General features: G+C 41.4%; 1 protein-coding gene and 1 long non-coding RNA gene across 2 annotated transcripts in view; one reads left to right on the top strand and one right to left on the bottom strand.

Annotated features, from left to right (window-relative positions):
* The window catches only part of KCNAB1 (potassium voltage-gated channel subfamily A regulatory beta subunit 1), a 254952-nt gene that overhangs the window by 141269 nt on the left and 87535 nt on the right, over window positions 1-26148 (bottom strand). The window lies entirely within an intron of this gene.
* Window positions 13782-26148, top strand: part of LOC130855786 (uncharacterized) — a 46378-nt gene continuing 34011 nt past the window's right edge. Inside the window, exon 1 of the long non-coding RNA XR_009054374.1 lies at window positions 13782-13870. This is a non-coding gene — a long non-coding RNA (uncharacterized LOC130855786). The remainder of the gene's footprint in view (window positions 13871-26148) is intronic.

Below are 26148 nucleotides of genomic sequence, written 5' to 3'. Positions count from 1 at the left end.
CTTTAGAAGCAAAAAAAAATTTTAGATGGAATTGACTCCAGGTACAAGGTCCATCCTCCTCTGCCTTTTGCAGAATTGCAGGGAGGGTCCTAGTACTAGTTACCATACATGCCTTTCAATCAGCAGTTATCAGGTGACAGGTGATGCCTCCCTTGGGCTTCATGACTGAATTGATTGGACTTGCCGAGGCACAAACAACAGACAGCAGCCCTTTGGCCATAAATCACTTATGCCTTGTCTACAAAAACAAAACTCAGTAAAGATAACACTCAAAGGTTTTTAAAATTAACAAATGGTTTATACACTACCAAATGTAAAATAGATAGCTAGTGGAAAGCAACTGCATAACACAGGGAGATCAACTCAATGACTGATGATGAGCCAGAGGGGTAGGATAGGGAGGAGGGGAGGGAGGCTCTTGAGGGAGGGGATATGGGGATATATGTATAAATACAGTTGATTTGCCTTGTTGTACAGCAGAAACTGGCACAACAGTGTAAAGCTATTATACTCCAATAAAGACTGAAAGAAATAAAAAATAAAAATAATAAAATTAACAAATGGAACCTGAATTTCGAGCAAGTTTTTTAAAAATACAATAACAGATATGAGGTGAATCTTCTTATTTACCATCTGATTTAGTCCTGACTTTATTTATTCTTTACTAAAAAAAAAAAAAAAACTCTTTTTTCCATCTACAATGTTTTGAATTTACAAAAAGTTTGTATCTTGCATACAGCTCCAAGATTTGGCCTATTCATTCACTACCTTTTTCAGGGTTCAGAGTTAACCTGATGTCTAAAACACTGATCACCCTAATGGCTTCCAGATTTTTCCTACCTCTTAAATGTATTTATATTGTTTTTTTTGGGGGGGGGGGTACACCAAGTTCAATCATCTGTTTTTATACACATATCCCCGTATTCCCTCCCTTCCTTGACTCCCCCCCCTCAAGTCCCCCCCACCCTCCCCGCCCCAGTCCTCTAAGGCATCTTCCATCCTCGAGTTGGACTCCCTTTGTTATACAACAACATGTATTTATATTGTTAATAGTGACCATCTATATTTTTCTGCCTAAATTGGTGAATTCATATATGTTTAGTAATATTTCTTTTAAAATGTACAAAAAGTGAGAATCAATCTTAAAAATCACTGTAATCTAACAATAGGAAAATGACTGAGGATCTTATACTACAGCCATATGATGGAATATATGCAGCCATCAAAAATCCCTTAAGATACTGGATAATGTAAAAATACCACAGACTGGGTTAAAAGGCAGGAATCTACATTTTCAGCTGAGAACATGGAGCCATCTTATCTTGGACCCCTTGTATCACTCGCTGCTTGGTCTCCATTACATCCCCAGACTATCTGGTTTCTAACCTTTAGGCTTGTCTCTCATCCTAGCTCTGTGCTGTAGAGTAGCATGCTGACTCTTAAAAAACAAAAAAAAAAAACAAAAAAAACCCTCAAGCTCAGCTCCCGCCAGGTCAGCAAAAGGTGGAGACTTGACATGGAAGGGAAGCAGAGCTTTGTGGCCTGATTCATGTTCTCCAAATCATTCTTTCTTTGAGATCTCTCTCATTTGCTCTAAGTAGGCTGGTGGCCACTATCCATTGGTAAGAGTCTTAAAGGAACTTGGCTCAGATTGGTAAAAGAGTTGATAGGCTTCCTCACAGAGATGAGATGACTTTAACCAATGCTCTGTGTCTAATGCATACATTGGGTCCAATTTGACATTCATATTGGCAATTATAGTTGAATCATTTGAACTGCCCACTGCTTGGAAGCTTGGAGGCAACAGGAAGGGCCAGATCACCTCTTTAGGTTTCTTCTTAGAGGCCTAAAGAGGTGATAAAATCTTTAATAATTTTACAAGCAGAAAAACTACTTAAAATTCAGATCCAATCTGCAGAATAAAACAAATATACAAAATAGAAAGTGTTCACTTGAATTTATAGATATACTTAATTAGCTAGTCATTATATGGAATTCTTACTTATGGGAATGAATAAACTTCTGAAAGATTCTAACATTCTGAAAAATTTCAAATATTTATTTTGCTATTAAAATTATTATATAAATTAAGCTTCATTTGCTGGTCTTATCTGAAGTAATATTCTGTAGAAATTTCCTTTACCAAAATCTGTTTCTGCCTTCATTTCCCTTACATTAGGTAGCTGTGCCATATCTGACCTTTTATCTATTTTTGAATCCATTTTTAAAACATGCTCTTTCAAAAAATGCATTAAAATAATCAATTCTTATTTTAGGCAATATCTATGTCTTCAATTTTCTTTTTCCTCCATTCAGCCAGATTCTTCTTTGTCTAAAGGAGAATGCAAATTTGTTCTTTCTTTGATGAGTTCCTCTTTCTAGAGTCACAGACTTGAGGATCTTGAAGGCACTGGAATCCATGTGGTCTGCACAAGCGACATGGCCTATTGGAGCCAGATGAGATTCCCAGGTAGTTTCTTACTCATCTCTCCTGTCACTGAGCTTCCTTCGGCCACACATTCCATTCCTCAAACATTTGTGTCTCTCTCAAAGCCCATGACTTAGAAAGCCATGAAGGAGGCTGATTGACACCTTGGTGTTAAAAGGAAAAGTCTTATAGAAATTAAAGAAGTGAAGGCAAGATCTACTTCCACAAATCTTACTGAGATTAAATTCACAAAGAGGCTGGTGAGAAGAAAAGCCCAGTCCAAACCAATTTTTGGTTTTCTTCTTTTCTTCCTCACAGCGTCAGCTACTGGAAAAGTGTTGAAGTAGGGCAAATAATGTTTGTTGCATTTCACAATGTTTGTTCCTATACCTTTTGGCCTTCTGGTTTTCCCTGCCCCTCAGGGGCCATGCTCCACTGCCAGCAGAATAAAACCTATGTGATAGATCCACTCATATGCACATGTTATCCCAGTCCAAGGGACATTTCGAAATGACAGAAGTTTTCTGAGGAGGACTAACCTTAATCTAAAAGAAGAAAAGGTAGAATTTTTTATGTCGTTCCTGTGCCAGAGTGCATGTAAGAAACAAGAAGCCTGTCCTAACAGTTCACAAACTGTCTTCCCTGGTACCCAGTGCCTCTGCCTCCCAGTGATGCTGAGCCTTCCCTGCCTCCAGAACATCCTCACTTCCCTCCCTTATCTTTCCACTCATTGTGGTTGACATCTCATGTTCTCATTTCTTCCTAATGTTATTTCCCTGGAAGCAGATATTTCCTCTGGCACTCTATTTCCCTTTGTGCATTGTTTCAGGGGCAAACTGTTTCTACAGCTTCTGGTCTGGGAGCCAGTACCTCTGAGAATTAAAGCGGGGAGGTGGGTGATAAAGTTGGAGGCAATCTGGCCTCTCTTCACATCCCTCTGTTTTCTATTGGGCTGCAGAGTAGAAGGACATTCAGGCAAATAGTTTGTTTCTGAGGTATCTTCTTAAAGTTCAATATAATCGTAGTCACTTCATAATGCCTTGTATAAGCCAGAGGTGAAGCAAATGCTGTATCAGCTTTAACCATTCAGGGTTGCAGTCATTTCCCAACATCCCCCCTTCAGTTCTCCAATACTATTTACAGCAAAAGGTCAGTGCATTGATTCAATTGCAGAACAAAAAGCATCTAACTGTGTAACTAAGCAGACTCTTCAAGCAGGATACAGACCAGTCTCTAACATTTAATATTTCCTGAAGCAAATCTACTCTGGGGCTCATCTATCTTGAAAATAAGCCATCCAAGTACTAAACACTCTTCAAAAGACATCTTGTCTAGTTGTCAGAACAGGAAAATTCATAGCAGCCCTGATGGTGACAGACTGTGGCATCCCTGCCAGCGTCTGGAAACCTGGATGCCGTCAAGTGGCAGAGGTGTGAGGTTCAAAACCAGCTCAGGGGCGAAAAACTCCATTGGAAACCACCCATCTCTGCCATTGCCTATCAAGCTGGCACAAGACTCAAGCTGAGAATATTTTTTTCTTTGGCTGGCATATTGAAATCTGTAAACCTCTTTCTGTAGAACAGAAGCTGTTGAGGGTTTATTTTTTCCTGACTTGAGCTAGAGCACATGGGAAGATCTTGAAATCTAACTTTGCCAACAATCAGAGATCAGAGTGGGTTGGGGGTGGGGTGGTGAGAGTTTATCTTCATAGTGACGTTATTAGAAAGAAACAACGAGGCCTGTATAGTGGCAAGCTGTCCCACTTTGCCCAGAAGTGAGGGTCTCCCCGCACATGGGGCTTTCAGTGCTAAAACCAGGACAGTTCTGGGAAGACCAGGATGATTGCTCACCCTAAAAGAGGGCTGAGGTGACCCAAATTCTGGTGCTAAGGAGATTAGGCCTCAAACTCACAAAAGAGTTTCCAGGCAACAGAATTTTAAAGGACTATCTTCACCCATGATGAACAACTCCCCCTCCGCACCAAAGCAGATTACCCACCCATTCTAAAATTTCTAGTGCCAAGAAGTGTTGAGATGGTAAAGGTAGGAATTCTAGCTGCCAAGTCGGTCCTCGACCCAATGGTGATCTGAGTCTTGGGAATGCGTCCAGCCTTGCTCCCAGCCATAGCTGCGCTCTAAGAGCTCTGCTGTACACCCTACTCTAGATATTCACCAGTCTGATCTCCCCAGACTTCTCATTCTTCAGCAGAAACACCTTAGAAAGTTGTTTCTGATGGCCAATTAGCATCTTATCAGCGGTTAATAACTAATAACCTGCTTCCAGGACCAAAAACATTTAGATTTGGAAGGCATCTGAAAGGTTACCTAGCCGGGGTTCTTGGAGGCCTGCCCAGTGTCAGGCTAGCTGTATCAGAATCACCTGAGGATGATTATCAGTTGGTCTGAGCCAGGTTATGCTGTGCTAACCAGCAAGCTCCCCATCCTAGTGGCTTATTATGACAAGGGTTACTTTTCACTCAGGCTCCATATCTATTGCAGGCAGGCAGGGTGCTCTGCTCCTTGTGGTAACTCGGAGACCCCAAAAGTGGCCGATCCCAGTACCAAAGGGAAAAGGCAATGGGGGACTATCTCACCCTGCCCATTCAATGCTCAGCCGGGAGCAGATACTGGCCCTTTCCACTCACAGCTCAGTGGTCAGAACCAGTCACAGAGCCCCACACAACTGCAAAAGGGCCAAGGAATGCAACTCTGCCTGGTTCCCCGAAGTGAGCTGGACTGGAAATAGCCAGTAAATAGCACTGAGTACCACAAAAAGCCTATACAATGCAGGAACTGAATTCAGCTTCTGGAGCTTCTGATTCAGTGAATCTGACCGGAACCTGGGAATCAAGGGAGACTGAAATACTCTCCAGGATTTTAGAAGGAGTCTGTCGGGAAACTACAGATGAGGTGACCTACTTGGATGAAGAGTCAAACGAGGTCAGGTTTCTGGACTCTAGATCCAGTGTTCTTTCAGGCTGCACTGCTTCCTCAAGAGTTTGAATTTTATCTTTTTTTTTTTTTAAGCTAAAGGAATAAATCATGAAATATTGAGCATCTATGTGAGATTAATGGGGTAGTTTTTGGAATCTTGGGGACTTCCTCACATCAGATGAGTGGATGGGCCTTCCCAATTTTACCCAGGCCCTATCTTTTCCAGATACAAAAGGATTTTGGTATAAACAGGGAAGAATGAGGTAGAAGAGTCTGTTTGGTCCAGTTCCCTGTGTGTCCTGCCGGCTGAAGCTGCTCGCCTTCCCCAGACCAGGTCCTTTCCTTACTTTGTGTTTCTGGCCTAGCTGGTAATCGCCTTTTCTCTCCATGTGCACTGACTTAGTTAGATGAGATGTTCCGTACGCTTCCCTAAAAACCCCAGGAGGGAGCCCTACCACAAAGCCTCTCCCTGCCTGCGTGTCTTTTTGGAGGGCACCACATGAGAACGCCCGACTGTGAGGACCGCACCCCTGCTTTAGCAGTGAGTGAACATGACTGTCCTCTCCACAAGAGACCTTTCACTCCCCTTCTGACCCACCTCCTCACCTCCTCCAGAAACCCTCTATATCAGCTACCAGGGCTGTTCTCTAAAACTGCCACCTGCTGTGGCAGCTCTCACGTTGTTCCCTCAGTTTAAAATATCCTACCCCCTTTTGCCAAAATTTCCATTCTTTAACTAACCAGCTCAAGTATTGCCACCTCTCTGCAAAGTTCCCTAGTCCCAAAACTCAGATTTAAATACTCCTTTCTCAAGATACATGCACCCCAATGTTCATAGCAACTCTATTTACAATAGCCAAGACGTGGAAGCTACCCAAGTGCCCATCAATAAAGGAATGGTAAAGAAGATGTGGTATACACAATGGAATACTACTCAGCCATAAAAAGAATATGTTGCCATTTTCAGCAACATGGATGGACCTAGAGGATACTTACTGAAGTAAGTCAAAGTAAGAGAAAGACAAATACTATATGATATCACTTACGTGTGGAATCTAAAAAATAATACAAATGAATCTATATACAAAACAGAAACAGACTTAGAGACACAGTAAAGAAACTTACGGTTACCAAAGGGGAAAGGGAGGAGGGGGAGGGACAAATTAGGAGTATGGCATTATCAGATACACAATATTACACATAAAATAGACAAGCAACAAGGATTTACTGTTTAGCACAGGGAATTATACCCAATATCTTGCAATAATCTGTAATTTAATATAATCTGGAAAAAAAAAAACCCCACAAATCACTATGCTGTATACCTGACACTAACACAGTACCTGTATTGTAAATCAATCATACATCAAAAAACATTTTAAAAATACTCCTTTCTCTAGAACTCTGTGTTCATGGTTTTCTTCTAAAACTGATTTTCTTCCCACTTCCTTTTATAAGTTAACTTAGAGGCCAATGTCTCCCTCAGCAGAGTGCCCCTCAAGAGCAGGGACCAGGTCTATTTGGTGTGCTTGTGTCTCTAGGAAGGAGGAAAAGGGGAAGCTTATTTCACCTTTCTCCATAGATGCCAATCTCTCTAAGGTTTTATTTATTCATCTTTGAATTTACACTCAATTTAGCAATGATTTCATACAGTAAGTGGGCTAGGATTTTTTTTTTTTTTTTTTTTGACCTGGAGACTGGGATCTAATCCTGCTTTTCTGTGAACTATTTGTGCCGTTTTGAGAGCTTAGACTTTAGTATTCTTAAATCAAAAGGATTCAAAATATGCTTCAGGGCTTCCCAGATGAATCCTCAGTACCAAAAGGAATGCATATCACTTCCAAAAATAAATATTGGCCATGTACAGAATACATGATTCACAAACCAAATCAAGCCACTCTGAAGGAGAATGATGGTGAGTATTTCTCTATAATCCATGCTGGCTGAGAAAACAAAGCTGCTCCATGTTGGTCACCTTGTTTTTTGTTCTCTTCCCTGGCAATGGAGGATAGAGAGGAAGGCACTGGGGAAGAACCAGATGTATTGAGAGATCTCAGCTGATGGGAAGGTGTCAGGAAGCAGAAAGTCACCTATCCAGTGGCTGACATGCTTGCAATGGCAACCTCCATATCCAGAAACACAGGCTGTAGGAAATGGAACTTGCTGGAAAGACTTGGAGCAACCATATCTTTCCAGTCCCTCAGGCTAAAAACTCAGCATCTGTCATGATCTAAATGTTTGTGCCCCACCCAAACCCCAAATCCCAAATTCGTATATTGAAATCCTAATGCCCAAGGTGATGGCGTTTGGAGGTGGGGCCTTTGGGAGGTCATTAGGTCATGACAGCCTTCATGACCTAATGAGGCTGATACCCTTATAAAAGAAACCCCAGAGAGCTCCCTTGCCCGCTTTCACCATGTGAGGACACAAAGAGAAGTCCGCGACTTAGAAGAGAGTCCTCACCTGACCATGCTGGTGCCAGGATATTGGACTTCAGCCTCCAGAACTAAGAAAAATAAATTTTGTTTATAAGTCACCCAATCTGTGGTATTTTGTTACAGCAGCTTGAACAGACTAGGACTAGCATCAGTCCTCATTGCTCTCTTCATCTCACACCCACACCCAACACATCTGGAAGTAAATTCTTCCTGTTCTTCCTTCAAAATATATCTGAGTCTGAGTTATTTCCACCACCTCCATTGCCACCATCTCTCTCCTAGATCATTGCAATAGCCTCACAACAGTCTCCTTGCCCTTAACCTTTCTCTTACTTGCTGGCCAGAGGAATATTGTTAAAACACAAGTCAGAGCTCATTGCTGCTGTGCTGAGAAACTTCTGGTGAATCCCCATCTCCCACTATGAAAAGCATACAGAGCTCTCCATACCTGGCCCCTCTGTAATCTCCCCTGGTTCCCTCTGTAGTACCACCCCAACTCCTTGCTTTTCCTTAACATGCTGGGCATACTCCTGCCTTGGACACTTCCCCAGACTATCACATGGCTGACTTTCCCACCTCCTTCAGCTCGTGTCACTTTCCCATGGGTGCCTTCCCTGACTGCCTTGTTAAAAAATACAGTTCCCACAATAATGCCCTCATCCACCTTCTTTATTTTATTTTTATGCACTTAGCTTCACCTAACAGTACACATTTCTCATTTTCTTTATGATCTGTTTCCTCCAACTAAAATGTAAGCCCTTCGAGGGCAAGGATTTTTGCTGGATTTTGCTTTTGCTTTATGCCCAGTGTCTGGAGCAGATGTAACAGGGGCCCAGGAAATATTTCTTGAATGAATGAGTGAATGAATGGCTGGAGGTAGCTCACAGAACTAATGGGTGGCACTTTAAAACTCAGCTCAGACGTGAACAGGAACCTGGCTTCTCCCACGAGGAGTGTCACCTGCCTTCACAGTGCTGCCATGGAATGCTCACACGGAATAATTCTCAGAGGGGTTCAAACAAATGAATCAGCAAGCCCCCCTCAGATCCTTCCTAGCAAGTGGTTGGCTGGAAATCCCACAGGAAGCATGAGCCCTGCAGACGAGGACCTCCTACAGCTCTGGGGAGTCTCAGAAGCAGCTGTGGCCAGAGACAGGCTTTGACTCTGGGATGGCTCCACGGCAGCTCCAGGTGTTGGGGATACTTCTCTCTCCTACGTCCCCCTCCTTCTGTCCTTGGTCCTCTACTCCTGGCTTCACTTGGGGCTGGCTTAGCTTTTGGCCCTCTTAGCTCCTGAGCTCAGAGCCCCCTTAAGGTAAGGGAGCATGCAACCAATAAACATGTTCTGAGCATCAGCTACCTGCCAGGCACTGTGCTAGGTTCTAGGGAGCCCAAAAGAACCAGTCAAGGACACTGCCCTCTAGGATTCTTTGGCCCCACTGGGGAGATGAGGCAAATGCACATGGAAGGGAAAGCAGTGAAGAAGGACCCAATGAAATGAAGGATCCACCATTGGAATTCTGAGAAGGTATGAGGGAGCCCTGAAACATGGATGCCCAGAGAGGGGTCCATGGAAGAGGCAGGGCTGAAACTGGCTCAGAAGGGCTGAGAGGAGATAGGTCAATCTGAAGGAGCAGGTTTTCTGGAGACATCCAAATATCCATAGCTCAATGCCCAAATTCTAGGGGCAAAATTCTGGGGTGAGCAAGGTCAGGGGGCCTCCTCCAAACCTGGGCTGGAGGCACGTGTCTGCCTTCTTTCTGTGGACTCTAAGGGTGGGGCAGCTCCTCAGAACAATGGCTCCTGGTCCTACTTCCTCCCCAATTTGTTCTGGGACCATGGAGGTGCCCTAGTTGGCAGACCCAAACATATGCAATCTCCACTTCTGAGCTCTGAGGCTTTCAGATTCTGGAGAGCTTGTAACCTTTACTTCTGCCCCCAGGTCTGTTCCTACAATTTGGTCCCAGCAAATCCATTTTCCTCATAATCAGCTCTTTTTGCTTTTTCATTTCTGAAATGTGTTCTGAAGATAAAGCTTCTCTGCATGTCCACACGCACATTAATCCTCCTTGTTCAGAAAGCCAGGCAGGCTAACGACCCACACTCACCAGCACCTTCCATAGCACCTCCCTGGAGACTTCCCCATGATTATTTATACTGACAGTGTCTCTCGCCACCCAACACTATGGGGACCCACCACTCCTGTCTGAAGAAGAGTTGAGGTAAGTTATAAAAATAGGAAGATACACCAAGAATAAACCAGCTTTTCTCAGCACTTTTCATGAGTGTAGCTTGTTCTTCTGGAAACTTTACTGGGCGCTTTTTTTTTTCATAAGTAATAAACTGGAAAAGTTATTTTTCCTTATTGGCATGGCTTGTGTTTTCTTTGCCGCCGCTACACCATCCCTCATCACACCCACATGTATTTCCACCTCTGCATGGGAGCTCTTTCCATCTCAGGATAGGCATTTCTTTCATTCAGTGTCAATTCACTTTGTCAAGTTTCACTCCCCCTCACTCCTGAGGAAAGGGGTGGGTGGGTGGGAGTGCTGGGATCCGTGGAGGCTGCTGCAAAGCTTATACAGAATTGTCGAGTCAGGCCTCCTACCTCACATGTGAAACAAAGGCTGTTAGCCTGGACTTCCTCAGTGTCCCCTCCTCCAAAGCATCCTCATCTCCTGGCCACAAGCAGTAGTGGACACCTGGTTTTTTGGGGGGTTGTTTCTTAAATATTTATTTATTTATTTATTTATTTATTTATTTATTTATTTATTTATTTATTTATTTTTCTGACCCAACATCCTTGCCTACTTTTCTGCCAACAGCAACCCCGATTCTCCTCAAGAACTCCCTCACCCTCAGATCATGTGGCTTAGGAAGGGCTCTCCCCACTTCAAACTCAAGACACAGGGCACATGACCCTGCCTAAGCCACTCAGCTCTTCTATCCCCTTAACTCGGATCATGGGTCAGGAAAAGGCATGTGATCCAATTTGGCCAATAAGAATTAGTTCTGATAACTTTATTCAAATGGGAAGAGAACACCTCTAGACAGCCTCCATGCCTGAGAATGAAGCCAGAGAAATGCAGAGCTAAAAAAATGAAGGGAGATTAAGTCCTAATCCCCTTGATCCGCCTGCTCTTAAAACTAGATCCACCTTTAGACTTTTCAGTTATTGAGCCAATTCACTTCCTTTGTTTTGTTTAAGCAGGTTGCTTCATTCTGCAAACCAGTGATTAATTTCTGTTTCTGTGGTCATTTGCAACGAAACAAGAGACCTACCCCTATCTGGGGAGAAAGGGTCCTTCATTCTATCCACCAATGTGCCTGATCACGTCTCCTACTATCTCTTCATGTCCCTATGCTATCATTATCTCCTCTCTCATCTGCAGTGCCTGTGTTTTCCTCAAGTCTCTTATACTCTTAAGAAAAAAGAAAAAAAAAAAAAAAAAGCACCTCCCTCAGTTGTGTCTTGAGCTCTCCCATTGTCTTGGCTACCCCAAAGCCTCTCTTTTCTCCCCAACTAGCTTACTGAAGTCATCTGATCTCAGATTCTTTCCTTATTTACCTCTCATTACTCATCAGCCAACAACTGTTCTAGCTTCTTTTCCCAGCACATCAGTAAAACCGTACTCATTAAAACCAGAGGTGACCTCCCAAGTCTTTCCCTATGGTTGCCTTTCTGTCCTTACCTTCTTTAACTCCTCTAGGGGATGTTATAGCGTTGACCTCATCTGTATTTTTCATCCTCTCCTTCCTGATTGTCCTTTGCAGTCTTTGACTTTTGTTTTTTAATCTTTGCTACCTTTCATCTTCTATCCCCCGCTTCATGTTGGATTCCAGGGCTGGTCCTCAGCTCTGCTCCCTTCTCTCACTGCTCTCTTCTCCAGGGTGTGACCTCATCCACTCTAGTGCCTTCTGCTACTGTTCACAGGATGCCTGAGTTCCATGTGGGCATTTCCAATTGTCTGTGGATACCCTGCTAAACAGGTTACTGGGACCTCAAGTTTACAGAGCCCTGTACACAGTAGATGCTCAATAAAGTACTGTTAAAAGCATAAATGAAAGCATCCCCAGCATGTAAGACACCAAATGCAGGGCACAGAGAATTTCCTGCCATCCTGGCAAAGTTATTCTGAACTTCTGTCCTTTTGCACATGGTTTCCCTACTGCCTCCTTTTCCTTCAAGTGCCTACTTTGCTGCCTATTCGTTCTTCAAATATCAATTTAAACATTACTTCTTCTGGGAATCCTTCCTTGGATGACAGACATCTGCACACATACCACACACACTCATACAACTATTTTCTTTTGCCTCTGGGATCCCATATGGCTTATAATTCATTTAAAAAAGAGTTATAACACTTACTATGTTATTTTGATTTGCTTATTTATGTTTCAGTTTGTGTCACTAGACAATGAACAAGTTCTGGTCTTATCTCTGCCCCTCACTGGCCATGGGACATTCATAAAGTCATTGAACTTCTTGGAGTGTCAATGTCCTCCCCTAACACCAGCCCATCTTCTATCACAGAGCAGCTGGGAATGAGATGCTGTATATGGATGGGCTTTGTAAGCTCAACAAAGGACAGTTGTGACTTCCACAAAGAACAGAGAGTCAGGCAAACCGCAGTTTATTCCCCGTTCTGCCGTTCATCAGCCCTGTGAAACTAGAGTTAATTTTCGTGTTTGAAGAAATCTGGGTTGTGGAATATGGGAGATAATGCATGTAATATTGCTTTGTAAAGTGTCTAATGCAAGACATTGTTACTTTATTATTATTTTGTCTTAACCTATTCTAAACAGAAAACTAAACTATGTCAGTGCAATGGTCAACAAAGGGAGAAGTTAGGGAGACTTACATATTGAATATAACCCTTGCATATTTATAACACAGGAGTGACATTGGTTTAACATTTTAAATTTATGTTGCCTATCAAGAGAGCTCACTTTTACTGAGCACTCACTTTGAACATCATGTTAATGACTTAACCTACATTTAAAAAAAATCTAACCTTTACGATAATTTATTGAAGTAGGTATCGTTAATACTTCCACTTTATACATAAGGAAAGTGAGACATAGGAAAGTTGAGTAACTTGGCCAAGGCCAAACAGGTGTAAGCGCCCCCCACGTCTGTCTCAATGTGGCTGAAGTCTGTGTCACTCACCCACCGATGCGCTCTGCCACCCATCCCTAGTGGGAAAGGCAAAGGGACTGGCTCCCAGGACTCAGTGATGCTGAGGGCTTGCGGCCGATGGAGTCCTGCTTTAAGTTCTCTACGCAGTGGACCATAAAGGCTGACATTTCTGCTATAATTCTCCCACATAAAGCTTTTGGACTGGAACTATCTAGTGCTAGGAATAAAACCTCCTTATTGGTGTACCTTCTAAAAAATGATGTTTGACAAACAAATACTTGCCTTGCAAACTGTCATGAACAAATCAAGCTTCCCAAGGCAAGTATTATAAAATGTCCTCAGAATGAGGTTCAAACACTGAAGTAACTCAGGAATTCATGGCCAAAATGAGTGAGAAAAGGAAACAGAAGTTAGTCTTTCACTTCTCTCCATCCCTTTATTTCTCTTCCTACTTTAAGGCAGCATGTTCACAGCAGAGTCATAGAATCAAAGCGTTGAAGAACAGGAAGGTTCTCAGGGATAGACTCATCCAACTGCTTTCTTCTTTGCGAAACTGAAGCTCAGAGAGGTTAAATGAGTTTCCTAAGGTCACACAGCTGGTAGGCATCTGGTTACTGCCTATTGGTGAGTGATATTTAAGACCTAAGTCATTCAACGTTCACAACAGCTCAATAAGGTAGGTACCACTGTTACTCTCTTTTTACAGTTGAAGAAACTCAAGTATAGACAGGTTGGGTAACTTGCCTAGTGAAGGCAGTGCCAAGAGTCTACCCCAGGCCATTTGGCTCCTCTTCACTGCTTCCTTCTCCTGGATCTTCAATGACACACCCCATTTTCACACAGGACAGACACAGCCACGGAGCCGATCCCTTGTCTGGCCTGTACAGATCAGACAGAAGCCTTTAAGAGCCCTCCCCTGATCAATCCCTGAGGTAAGTTCAATCCCTTTTGTTTTTGCTTGCCAAGGCCTATCACAGTGGGGGCTGGAAAGGCCATTTGCTCCAGGCCTGCTGACCATGAAGGGCCTCATATTTAGACCTTTGACATTCCTCTTACTGTGGCCATACACACAGTCTCAGAGAGACATAGACAAGGTGGAAACAAATTATCTTTATCACACAGCCTGACAACAGAGCTTATCTTAAAAACTTAGTGTGCTTTTTTTAACATAAATTCTTTTGCTATTCTGTAACTGACAATTATTTTACACTTTATATTTCGTGTTAAAAGGGTATATAAATACAAAGATTGAAAAGCACTTCAGCTTTATTTTGCATTTCTTCTTCCTTTTGCTCTTGAACTGCCAAGGTTTCCCTTGAACTCGGAGGGGCTTTGCTTCTTACTTCCTGAAGCCTCTCCTCTCTTTATGGAAAATAAAAATGAGATTAAGCTCTCCATTTAAGGACTGACTACAGCAAGAGTGATTAAATCTGCCTAGGTTTCATATACCCTGGCTCTAAGGAAATTTCCAAGGCTTTTGTGACATTCTTCCCTCACCCAGCTGTAACTGTTTTTCAGTAGATAAAATTGCTTTGTGGATTTGCCTGTTCTGTTGGGTTGAAATAACAAAAGGAAACAGTTTCAGCTACTCAGTTGACTTGAAGCCCTGGCCTAGAAGCTCAGGGCTGCCTGTGTTTTCCAAGTTAGGAAGTTGCTAACTGGCCAGCTACTACCCTTTATAATATAATTTTTATAATAAAAAACTTTTACCCTTTCTGCTAATATGCATTCAGCCTACAAGCATTTACTAAATGCTCATGACAAGTCTGGCATGTGCTGCCCTCCAGTAGCCAAAGACTTGCAAGAAAGGTAAAAGTTGAGAGAGAAGAACTGTATATTGTATCAATCTATAATGTTTCTTTTCACCTTTTGTTATTATAATAAATAACTAAGTCTCTCGTTTGCCAGAGACTGGTGAGGTCCTCCAGGACAGAGATGCTGTAAGTAATTCATCTTAAACCCTGCGCCTGGTCTGGCATAGATGGTTGATGAATATTTGTTTAATGAATGAAAAAAATGAAACAATCACAAGGTTTTATCAACCCTTTGCTGCAATAAAATCAGTTCAATACCATTTTGAATATTCTCTAAGAGGCAAAGATTTTAAAATTCACCATTTTTTTGTTTCATTGCCTTCTGGTTATTAAGAATAGTTTTTGTAAGGAAAATTGTCTTGGGCTCTGCTTATGGTGCATACAGAGTTAGAATGACCATTATAATTTATTTCAACACCTACTGGTTATACTGAGTGTTTATCATATGCAAAATACTGTGAAAATTGAGGGGCAGATTTAATTGCGTTTAACTAAAATTGATTAGCATTGCAATTAATTTAAACATTAGTTCCCCCAGGTTCTTTTTCCCATGGGAAAAATCTACCCCGAATACACCCATTTCAAATTGCATTTCTGTAATTTTCTAAAAGCTATTGTAGACCCCAGTCTGAGGTATTCTATTTTTCTCTAAATAGAATCACGTCTCAGGAAGTGAAACAACAGTGTCAGCAGGCAAGACGATCTCCAGAGGAAGAGAGGGAGTACTGACCTGCTCAGGGTATTTGAGCAGAAAAACAGAATGGGGGGTGGGGGTGGGGTAAGGGAGTGGGGAGGAACTAACATTTGATGAATGAACTTCCCTATATGACTTGATGTTCCCAGTCATTCAGTGGTGGCCACTGTAGAGCCCATCTTTTTCAGATAAGGAAACTGGAGCTCAAGAGGTTAATCTTTGCAAAGTCACAGGCTGGTAAGTGGCAAGGCTGAGGTTTGAACCAGGTGTGCTGTCTCCCAGGGCCATGTTACTCTCTAACCAACTTCCCTAACTCTTTGAGGGGGACGGTGGGAGAGGCACAATTCAAGGAGGGCTTTAATTCTTCAATCCTAGAGGTCAGGGACCAACCCTCAGCTTCTTTTGCCTCTGGTCTCCCTCCCTTTCCAGGGACCTGGTTTAGTCCTGTACACCAGTTCCTGCTAGATGTGTTTTGAAAGAACAGATACCATGCCAGAGCCCTCATCCCTCTTAGTGCCCTGTGGCATTATAAACATGTCCTCAGAGTGCTTAATCTTATAATCCTGGCACTGGGCTTTTGGTATTACTGATTATTTCAGTGCTAAAAAAAAAAAAAAATAGAAAGACAAATATTGTATGATAGCATTTATATGTGGAATCTAAAAAATAGTACAAAGGAACTTATTTACAAAACAGAAACAGACTCACAGACATAGAAAACTTATGGTTACCAAAGGGGAAAGGGAGGGGGGCATAAATTGGGTATATGGGATTAACAGATACACACTACCATACATAAAATAGATAAACAACAAGAAATTACTATACAGGGAACTAGAGTCAATATAATAACCTATAATGGAAAAAGAATCTGAAAAAGAATAGATATATATATTCTTTTTTATATATTTGATATATATTCTATGTATATAACTGAATCATTTTGCTCTACACCTGAAACTAACATGATATTGTAAGTCAACTATACTAAAATAAAAAATAAATTAGAAATCACAAATTTAAAGAAGTATACTTTTAGGCAGAATAGTACATTTCACAAGAATTTACAAATGATTTTACTTTACAACCCCATTCTTAACTTTTTGGAGTTTTATTGGAATGACCTCTTGTTTTGGTCTTTGCTTCTTTTCCCCGACCTTGTCCCACAAGCCTCCTTCCCTGAGTAGCTCCAACAGCCCAGACCTGTGTGGATTAGCACTGATCTCAGTGGTGGGTGAGTGCTGGCAGTGATCCAGCTCAAGGTCAAGTCCTCTTCCCCTCCTAGTGCTGAAAATGCAGCAGCACTCACTGTCCTAACAGGAGGGAGAATTTTACCCCTAGACGGGGAAACTGCAGGAAGAGGCACAAACTGCCTGAGGGAACACAAGGTAAACTCATTCTATTGTCCCTGTTTATGAGAACTTTATTTTGCATAAAATTCAATATATTTTCTTTCTTTCCAAAGGGGAAACAACATTAATGATATTTAGTATATCTTTGACCTTTAATACCTTGTCTTCAAAATATTGATATTATTTTATTTCTAAGAGTTAATCCTCTATGATGTAATGGAGCAACTTGAGAACTGACAAAAATACTGTTAAGACGGATGTAAGACAAATGAATGTGAAGGTTGGAACATAAATTTTATGTAAAACAAAACTACCACGTTTAATTTAATGATATTTGTTTAAAATTAAATTAACTACATCACTCCTATGTGACTAAGTGTATAAGTCTCAAGATTCTCTGCGGATTCTGTTTTCTGAACTGTGTCAGAGAAACTCTCCCTGTAAATCCAGGGGCTTCTCCTACAGTTTAAATCATGTACCTTTGTATGGTGAGGTTTGGTGAAGAAGCTAGGCTAGCAGTTCCTTCAATTTTTCCTTTATTATTTAATTCTTGCCTACCTCCCTCTTCTTTTGAAAAAAACATTTGCAAGTTTACAATGCAAGCTGTGCACTTATGTTCCACCTGGAATTTGAAAGAGTGAGCACATAGACTTCTTATGCCCCAGCTTTTCTACTCTTATGCATCTTAGAGAAATGAATACATCTGCTCACAAAAATACATGAAGAAGAATGTTCATGGTGGGTGGCTTTACTAATAATATTTCAATGGAGACAACCCTAATATGCATCAACAATAAAATGGATAAGTAAAACATGGTTTATTCATATAATGGAATGTCATCCTGGAATGAAAAAGATCAAACTACTGATAGATACAACAGTACAGATAAATCTCAGACATATAATATTATGTGAAAGAAATGTGAACTTTCAGAACAGGGAAAACTAATCTATGGTAGAAGAAGTCAGAATAGCAGTTACCTCTGGGGGGGTGGCATTGACTGGGAAGAGGTATGAGGGAAGCTTCTGGGAAGACAGAAATGTTAAATCTTGATCTGCTTGTGCTCCAGGAGCGCATACAGATGAAAAGATGTTATCAAGTTGTACATTGAATATTTGTGCACTTTACCACATATAAATTATACATCAATAGAAATATTAAACAAAGAAACAAAGAAAGGGCTATAGCAGGAAAAGACACTCATCAATGCTATACCAAGAAGTTTGGAGATATAATAACTCCTGCATTTTCTTTGTTAAGGGGCAGACTGTACATTGATTTGTATTCTGGGCATTGTGTTAGTACTGTTATTTTCCCTTTTAACTCTCACTCCCACCTGGGAGGTGTGCAGAACAGGTATTTATCATCCCTAGGTTAATTAGTCTGAGGTGACACTGCACATAGATATCAGAGTGGGAATTATATCTAGGGCATGTTGTTGTCAAGATGGGTGCCCTTTCCATTCTACTGAGCTGCTTTCCAAGGCAAACTTTATTTGCAAATAAAGATAAAAAAGCAAAGGGTGACGCTCTCTTCAAACAACAACAAAGAGTGGTAGAAGACAACAAAGGGTCTTCATCAGAAGACACTCTGGCCCTCTCAGGTGGCCAAGCAGGTGTGTTTATGTAGAGATGGACTCACTGAGATTTCAGGGGCACAGGGCACTACTCCGCCCAGGGGTTGCCAGATAATATAGACGATGCCTGGGTAAATTTGAATTTCAGACAAATGACAGATAATTTTTTTAGTATAAGTATGTCCAAAGTATTATGTGCAGGATACTTATACTGAAAAATTATTGGTGATTCATCTATCTGAGGTCCAAATTTAACGAAGCAATTGTGGTTTTTTTGCTAAATTTGGCAACTTACCCTGCTACCATCCCATCTGTTTTCATGATACCCATAAGTCCTAGAGCCTTTCATTTCACAGTTAGAGCTCAGGTGTAACTAACGCAGCACACACACAAACACAACCTTGAAAAAGTTTTGGTGAGGAAAGGAGATTGTTGACCCCCGGTGTTCAGGGTAGGGAAAAGGAAATTTTTTAGGGAAATTTTGCCATCAAAAATTTTAGGGAAATTTTGCTCATTTTTTGCTAAAAGATCTTTAAAGTTCAAGAAAAGGGAGCGGGGCTGGGGGAAGATCTCCTAGCTTTTTAGATGAATTATGACAGAGTTCCTTCACCATTTCTGGTTTATACCCATAGTGTTAGAAGCTGGGAGGTAGAGGGATTAAACACTGGGTCCCTCTTATGCCTTCATGGTGTTGTGCTATAGCCATTTCCATTTGGCAATTTGTTAAGGAAAATGAAATGTCTCTGCAAAATTGCCAGCTAGTAAAATAGCACCAGCTGCAATTTTTGAATTATCGATTTTTTGAGGGGGGGGGGATTGATTTTTCATATTCTCCACACAGCTTCTTTTTATAAATAGATGATTTGTGTTAAGGTGGTCAGAGGCCTCTGAGGTGCCACTTACTGGGGAGGGGAACTGTCAGGTACACTTACCACTCATGCAAAGGACTTTTATGAACTATAGAAATCCCTGAATTTTTTCCATTTAAATTCAAGAATCTAATCAGCCTGCCTAGGTATTGGATTAGCCACAATGACACAATTATGACTTTCTGCTTCCCTAATACTCCAGGGACCACATCCCTTTCTTCTGCTAACTATATGCTTATTCTCAGTAGCTAAATAATATTCTTCTTTTTTTCTTTTAAAGATTCATTTTGTTATTTATTTATTTATTCTATTTTTGGCTGCATTGGATCTTCGTTGCTGCACATGGGCTTTCTCTAGTTATGGCAAGCGGGGGCTACTCTTCATTGCAGTGTGTGGGTTTTCTCATTGCGGTGGCTTCTCTTGTTGTGGAGCAGGGGCTCTAGGGTTGCGGACTTCAGTAGTTGCGGTGTGTGGGCTCAGCAGTTGTGGCTCACAGGCTCTAGAGCACAGGCTCAGTAGTTGTGGCACATGGGCTTATCTGCTCCGCAGCATGTGGGATCTTCCCAGACTAGGGATCAAACCCATGTCCCCTGCATTGGCAGGCAGATTCTTAACCACTGCACCACCAGGGAAGCCCTAAATAATATTATTTTGAGATCCATGTGGTTTAAATGTAAATGCAGTTAAGACTTTAAAATGAGACACACACAACCTATATGCTACATGAGATGTCACAGTGAGCAGAGGGGTTTCCTATTTGAATGTTAATAAAACAAAATTAAGATGCAGAGATACTGGATTTCCCTTCCAACTAGGTAATGATTCCAAATTATAGCTCTAAACGTAGCCTCAGATGGCAGTGCCGCAGTCTTTGCTGCAGGCTCTGGAGTGTTCTTCCTGTTCATTTAAAGAATGAGACGCTGAGAGTTCTCAAATCCTGATTTGGAGTTCTCCCTCAAGTGACCTTAGAGGATATTATGTTGCTGGGAGCTGGATGCTCCACTGGTACACTTTCCACCTTCCAGGGGGGGGTTGGTGGGGGCGGCGGGGGAGGCTATCATGCCCAACTTCATCAACCTTGCAACCTCAGGAAGTCAAAATTCTATTCTCTATTGTCTTATTCTTTAGTAGATGTCTACTGAGCACCTTCTGTGGACTAGCACTCTTCTAGGTACAGGGAACTTGAACAAGGCCACCAGCATCCCTGCTGTTAAGGAGTTCATGTTTCAGCACAGGAGACAAACTACAAATCAGTGACTAAGCCATAATTCCACATTTTCTCCCTCCACCATCCTCTATCATCATCCTTCTACACTTTCAGTTTCTGCTCAGTTATTCAAAGTCCACCCTCTTCTCATCCTGTCATTTATTTTAAACATGATAGGAGAGAAGGAGGGAACACACAGTCTCAAAAGAGAAACTGTAGACCATAAATGTTTGCTATTTTCCATCTTCAGTATTCATGAAAATGCCATATTGCATGCATGTTCTTGAGGACCAAGAACTTCTATCTTTCATTAACTTTTACATCAGAGGCCAAGTATAGAACAAAATATTAAGTGTTCAACAGAGAGAAAGAGAAATCTTGGAAATCTTTCCCCCTCCTGTCCCAGCCATTCTGAACAGCGAGCCCAACCCGCCAAGCTGGACGTGTGTTCACCCTTTGTGCTTTCTCAGTCTGGACATACAATTTAATTTCTGCAATTTTTCAAAACTTGTTTGCCTGGGTCATGTCTGGTCTGCATCCGTTTGGGTTGTACAAGATTGTAAACTCTTGAAGGTTGGGACCTTGTCTATTTTAATTCATCTGGGGAAGGGTGAGGCTGGGGCTGTGTGCTTTGCAAAATCATGAGCAATCAGGAGTTGAAATTCAAGATGAAAGGCTCAGGCTCTTCCTGACAAAATAGCTTGATTTGTCCTGGCCCCTAAGTCACTCCCCAAGTCACAGCAGACAAAAGAGCACAAGGCATGGCCCAGCAGGAGCCTAGATGGAAAGGAAAATAAAACGAAATATCCAAATATAAACGCATGCAGTCACTAACAATTGTGAAAAAATATAGACGCATAAGAGCTAACACTGGGAAGGGGTGCAAAGCTAGGAGAGTTGTATTGGAAAGGAAGAATCCGGGAGGATTAAAAGCGCCTTAATAATATTGCTGATATTTTGTGGGGCTAAGGGAAGTTTAATGGCAATTAGCATCTTCTTGAGGTCAGGAGGAAGATGAGCCTCTTGCCCACATTTGTCTCCTATTCTACTCTATGTGGAGAATAGAAACCAATGGTTATTGACACTATTTATGTACCATGCACCTTACACACGTTCTATCATTAAGCATCCCAACCCCTTATGAAGTGGTACCATTGCTACCACTGACTCCATTTTTCCCATTTAATAAATGGGAAATCAAGAGTTTTGGCAAACTGACTGGGGTCACACAGTAATTGGTAGAGGCGGATATGAACACATGCCATGTTAGTCCATAGCCTTGCTCTTAACTCTTTTACTACACAGCCTAGATTTGGGGCAAGCTTCCTGTCTCTAGGACAACAAATACTAGAAAAACCCTGAATTTCCTCTTCCTTTCCTAAGTCCCTCAAGTAACTCTTATGCTTCATTTCAGGAGAGGACAAGCCACATCTTCACCACTAATGGATTGTATTTTATATTCAGCTTTGGTTCTACCTCCTTCCTTAATGTTGTCCTTCCCATGATCTCTCCTTAGACACCCCTTCTCTGATAGTTAAGTACAAAGGTACTTTTAATGAAACAGATTTTTGAGCATTGCTTCCTTTCCCCATTCAGATGGCTATGTTTATTTGTGTTGCAGCTTTAAACCACCCAGAGGCATCCTCGACTCTGTGCTGAGAGGCGCCTACTCCAGATTAATTCCTGATACATGTTGTCATGAGCTGAGGACCATTTGATATTCATCAAAGGTCTTGATTTCATGCTCAGCTGAGGTCTGAGGGAAGAACTGCTGACATGAAAAATGGACTAAGCTTAACTAGAACTAAGCACTCCACCCTGGTGTTCAAATACACCTCATTTATCACACAAACATCTCAATTGCTCGGAAGAGGGTAAAGGACTGTGCAAGTTTAGACTCTTAATCGTCCAACTCAGCCTGAAGCCAGAGAAATGGAACAGATTGCCTCTGATACTTCCTTCAGATTGTTAATTCTGTACCCTATTTGGCATGCTACCCAGGCATTTCTCTTAAAATTACAAAAACTGAGCAGGTAGTGACAGAGAGAGTGCTCAGTATTGTGTGGAACAGAGAGAAAATAAGTGTTCAAACATCAAGTATATAAGCAAAATACACTTAGGCTACTGCAATGGACTTGCAGTTTGTCACTTCTGTTTAGCTGCTGAAATGGAAATGGAAATGGAGTTGTGGAGCCTTGCCTTGGAGCATCCTAGTCTTGAAGGACATGGGTTAATGTTGAGATTTTGCACCATAGTATGTAGTTGCCTTGCAAAGGGGAGCAGAATATGCCATCCGAAAATGTGGCACTTTGGTATGTGGATTATTTTGAGCTGAAGGCAATCAAGACCCAGCAGACTCAGGAAAAACTCTTACTTCTCTGTCTAAAAGAATTTAGATAGGGGGCCTGGCCCAGAAAAGGAGCTAATATCAGAGATTTTTTTTTTTTTTTCAGAGATATTTTTTATCTGGAAGACTTACCTGCACGACAGGACAAACATCTGCCTTTCTTATCTTCCTGTGAATTACCCTCCTCCCCTTTGAAGCCGCAGGCCCCTATCCCTTTCCTTAGCTCAAGATGGTATATAAGCCTTAACTGCTGGACTGCCTTTAGTCTCTTTATAGGCTTCTGTATGTACAAAACTAAATTTTTCTCTTGTAATCCATCTTAAGTCAATTTTTACTGTTAGGCCAGTCACAAAACCTAAAAGGGTAGGAGGAAAATTTTTCCTCCCTTACACTTGTAAATATCCCTAACTGTAATGAAAATGACGGCTGAAGTGTAGAATTCACAGATGTCTTAATACTTATTCCTGTAATAAGCACTATGCTTGATCAGATTTAATTGGATTATTTGTAAATGAGTATGACAATGCTAACTGAAAACATTTTCAAGCAGTAATATTATTGGTTTGGGCTGGACCAAATGAACAAATAAATAATTACCAAAGTACTAAAACCTCCAAGATTGAACTTGATAAGGTATAACCACTTGTGAAACTATGGGGCATTTGAATAAGTTACTCAAAGAGTTACCTATATTTACCTGATACACAGTAGTGTTATAAATTTTAAATGTGATCTGGGGTTAAATTAATTATTTTTTCTGAGACAATGTAGTGATTTCTCTAGTTAATATAATTAGTTTTACATTGGGCATCCAGGCATTCATACTGGAGGGCCAATTACACACATTCATCATCACTGCTCTTTCTCTGGCAGCTCAGGAGGCAGTATGCGGACTCACTACTCATATGACCGGAAAATCGGCTTCCATAGACCATGTCTGAGATGGTTCTGAGAGCTGAACTGGACTTCTCAGGGTGGACTGCTCCTATTCTAAGAATTGTTCTTTAGTTCCCGATGAATTTACCAATAGAAGACATTACTATGAATAAGTTGTTCAAATTTGTGTGTGAGAAGAAAATTCTAAACAGTATTTTTTTCTAGGAGCCAGTGAATGCATTGGCCTGGAGAATAAATACCCCCATCTTTATTCAATAATAATAAAGATAGCTATAATGCCAACAAAACAATAATATCACTGATTGAGTACTAGTTCTGTGTCTTGTACTCTTCTAAGTACTTTACATGTATTAACTCCATCCTCACAGCAACCTATAAAGCAGATACTATTAATATTTCCAACTTCAAATGAGAAAGTTGAACTACAAAGAACGCTTAATTAAGGTCATATAACTAGTAAGGACTAAAACCCAGATAATTTGTCCCCAGCAATCTTGCTCTTAATTTCAATGCCACAACTGCTTCAAAAACAGCAGGAGGGAGTTCCCTGGTGGCACAGTGGTTAGGATACTGGGCTTTCACTGCCATGGCCCAGGTTGAATCCCTGGTCAGGGAACTGAGATCCCGCAAGCTGTGCAGCCAAAACAAACAACCAACCAAACAAACCAGAAACCAGGAATACAAAGTTTTGGTGCTTCATCAGATGTTTGACTGAGTTCACACAAGCACGAGATATGTTTTCCTCTGAGTTTAATTGTTCCTTCACTCCTCTTTTCTACCTACATAGTTGTTTCTGATTACAATAGCAATCACCCATCGATTTAGAAAACTTAGTACAGAAGAGCACAAACATGGAAAATCACCCATAATCTCATCACTATACACTTTCTAGTGTTTGATAAGTAGGAAGGCAGATATATAGATAGATAGAAAAACAGATTGATATATGTAGATGTACATGTAGATACATAGATACTAGTACAGTTAGGGATAGATAGATGATAGACAGATAGTGAGAAAGAGAGAAAGAGAAAGAAAGAAAGAAAGAAAGAAAGAAAGAAAGAAAGAAAGAAAGAAAGAAAGAAAGAAAGAAAGGAAGGAAGGAAGGAAGGAGAAAGAGAGAAAGAAAGAAAGAAAGAAAGAAAGAAAGAAAGAAAGAAAGAAAGAAAGAAAGAAAGAGAAAGAAAGAAAGGGAAAGAAAGAAAGAAAGAAAGAAAGAAAGAAAGAAAGAAAGAAAGGAAAAGAAAAAAAGAGAAAGAGAAAAGGCTCTCCATAAGAACACTGCCTCTGTTTATTTTATTTACTGTGGTAATTCAATCTCCTGGAACAATGCTTGGCACAGGGTGGGGGTTCAAAAGCATTTGTTTAATGAATATAGATAAATAATTCACTTACTTGTTCCAAAAATATTTATTCAGAGCTTTTCCTGTGCCAGGCACCATTCTGAGTAGTGGGGCTACAGCAGTGATAAACAGAGATCCCTGCCCTCATGGAGCTTATATGCTAGTGGGGACTGGCTGACAGTGAACAAATAAACACATTACATAAATGCTTGTGTGTGTATACATATATGCATATACATACACATACCAAGTGTTAGTAATGTCAAATGATGATAAGTTTCATGAAGAAAAATGAAGCAGGGAAGGGGAATGGGGAATATAGGGTAGGGGGAGGTGGCTATATGAAACAGGGGGCAGTAAAGACTTCACTGAGAAGTTTCCCTTTGAGAGATGAGACCTGAAAGTGGTGAAGGGGTAGCCATATGGTCGGCTGGGGAAGAACAGGTAGGCAGATGCAGGTACAAGGTGCTGGAGCACAAGTGGACTTGGTCTGTGTCAGGAACACCCAGGAGGCCCATGTGGCAGGAGCAGAGTGAGCAGAGGTAGGAAGAATGAAGAGGGCCAGGAAGTACTGAGGAGTTGGGAGTGTCAGATCAGGTAGGGCTTTGCTGGACCACTATACAGGCTTTGGCTTAGACTCCGAGTGGATGGAGACACTGGAGGGTCCCACACAGAACAGTGACATGAAATGACTTAGGGTTTAAAAGCATCCTTCTGACTGCTGGGTTGCAAGTAGGCCGTGTAAGGGCAACAGCATTAGGACCAGTTAGGAGGCCATGGCAGTAACCCGGGGGGAGGGATGGGAGTTTGAGTTGGAAGGTAGCAGTGGAAGAGGTGAGGAACAGTTGGAATTTGGATATATTTTGAAAGAAGAACCAGTGAGATTTGCTGACAGATTAGATATGGGCAGAAGAGAAAAAGAAGAGCCAAGAATGATTCCTGAGTTTTGGCTTTTGCAACTGGAAAGATAGAGGAAATTAACCGTCATTAATTGAGATGGAGGATGCTAGAGGAAAGGAAGGTTGGGTGGAGCTTGGGGAGATCAGGAGTTTAGTTTTGGACATGGAAATTCTAAGATCCAAGCAGAGATGTAAAGTGGGCAGTTGCAGG

The sequence above is a fragment of the Hippopotamus amphibius genome, chromosome 6, assembly GCF_030028045.1.
Source record: "Hippopotamus amphibius kiboko isolate mHipAmp2 chromosome 6, mHipAmp2.hap2, whole genome shotgun sequence".
Lineage (NCBI taxonomy): Eukaryota > Metazoa > Chordata > Mammalia > Artiodactyla > Hippopotamidae > Hippopotamus > Hippopotamus amphibius.
This window is presented reverse-complemented; position numbering and strand designations above follow the sequence as displayed.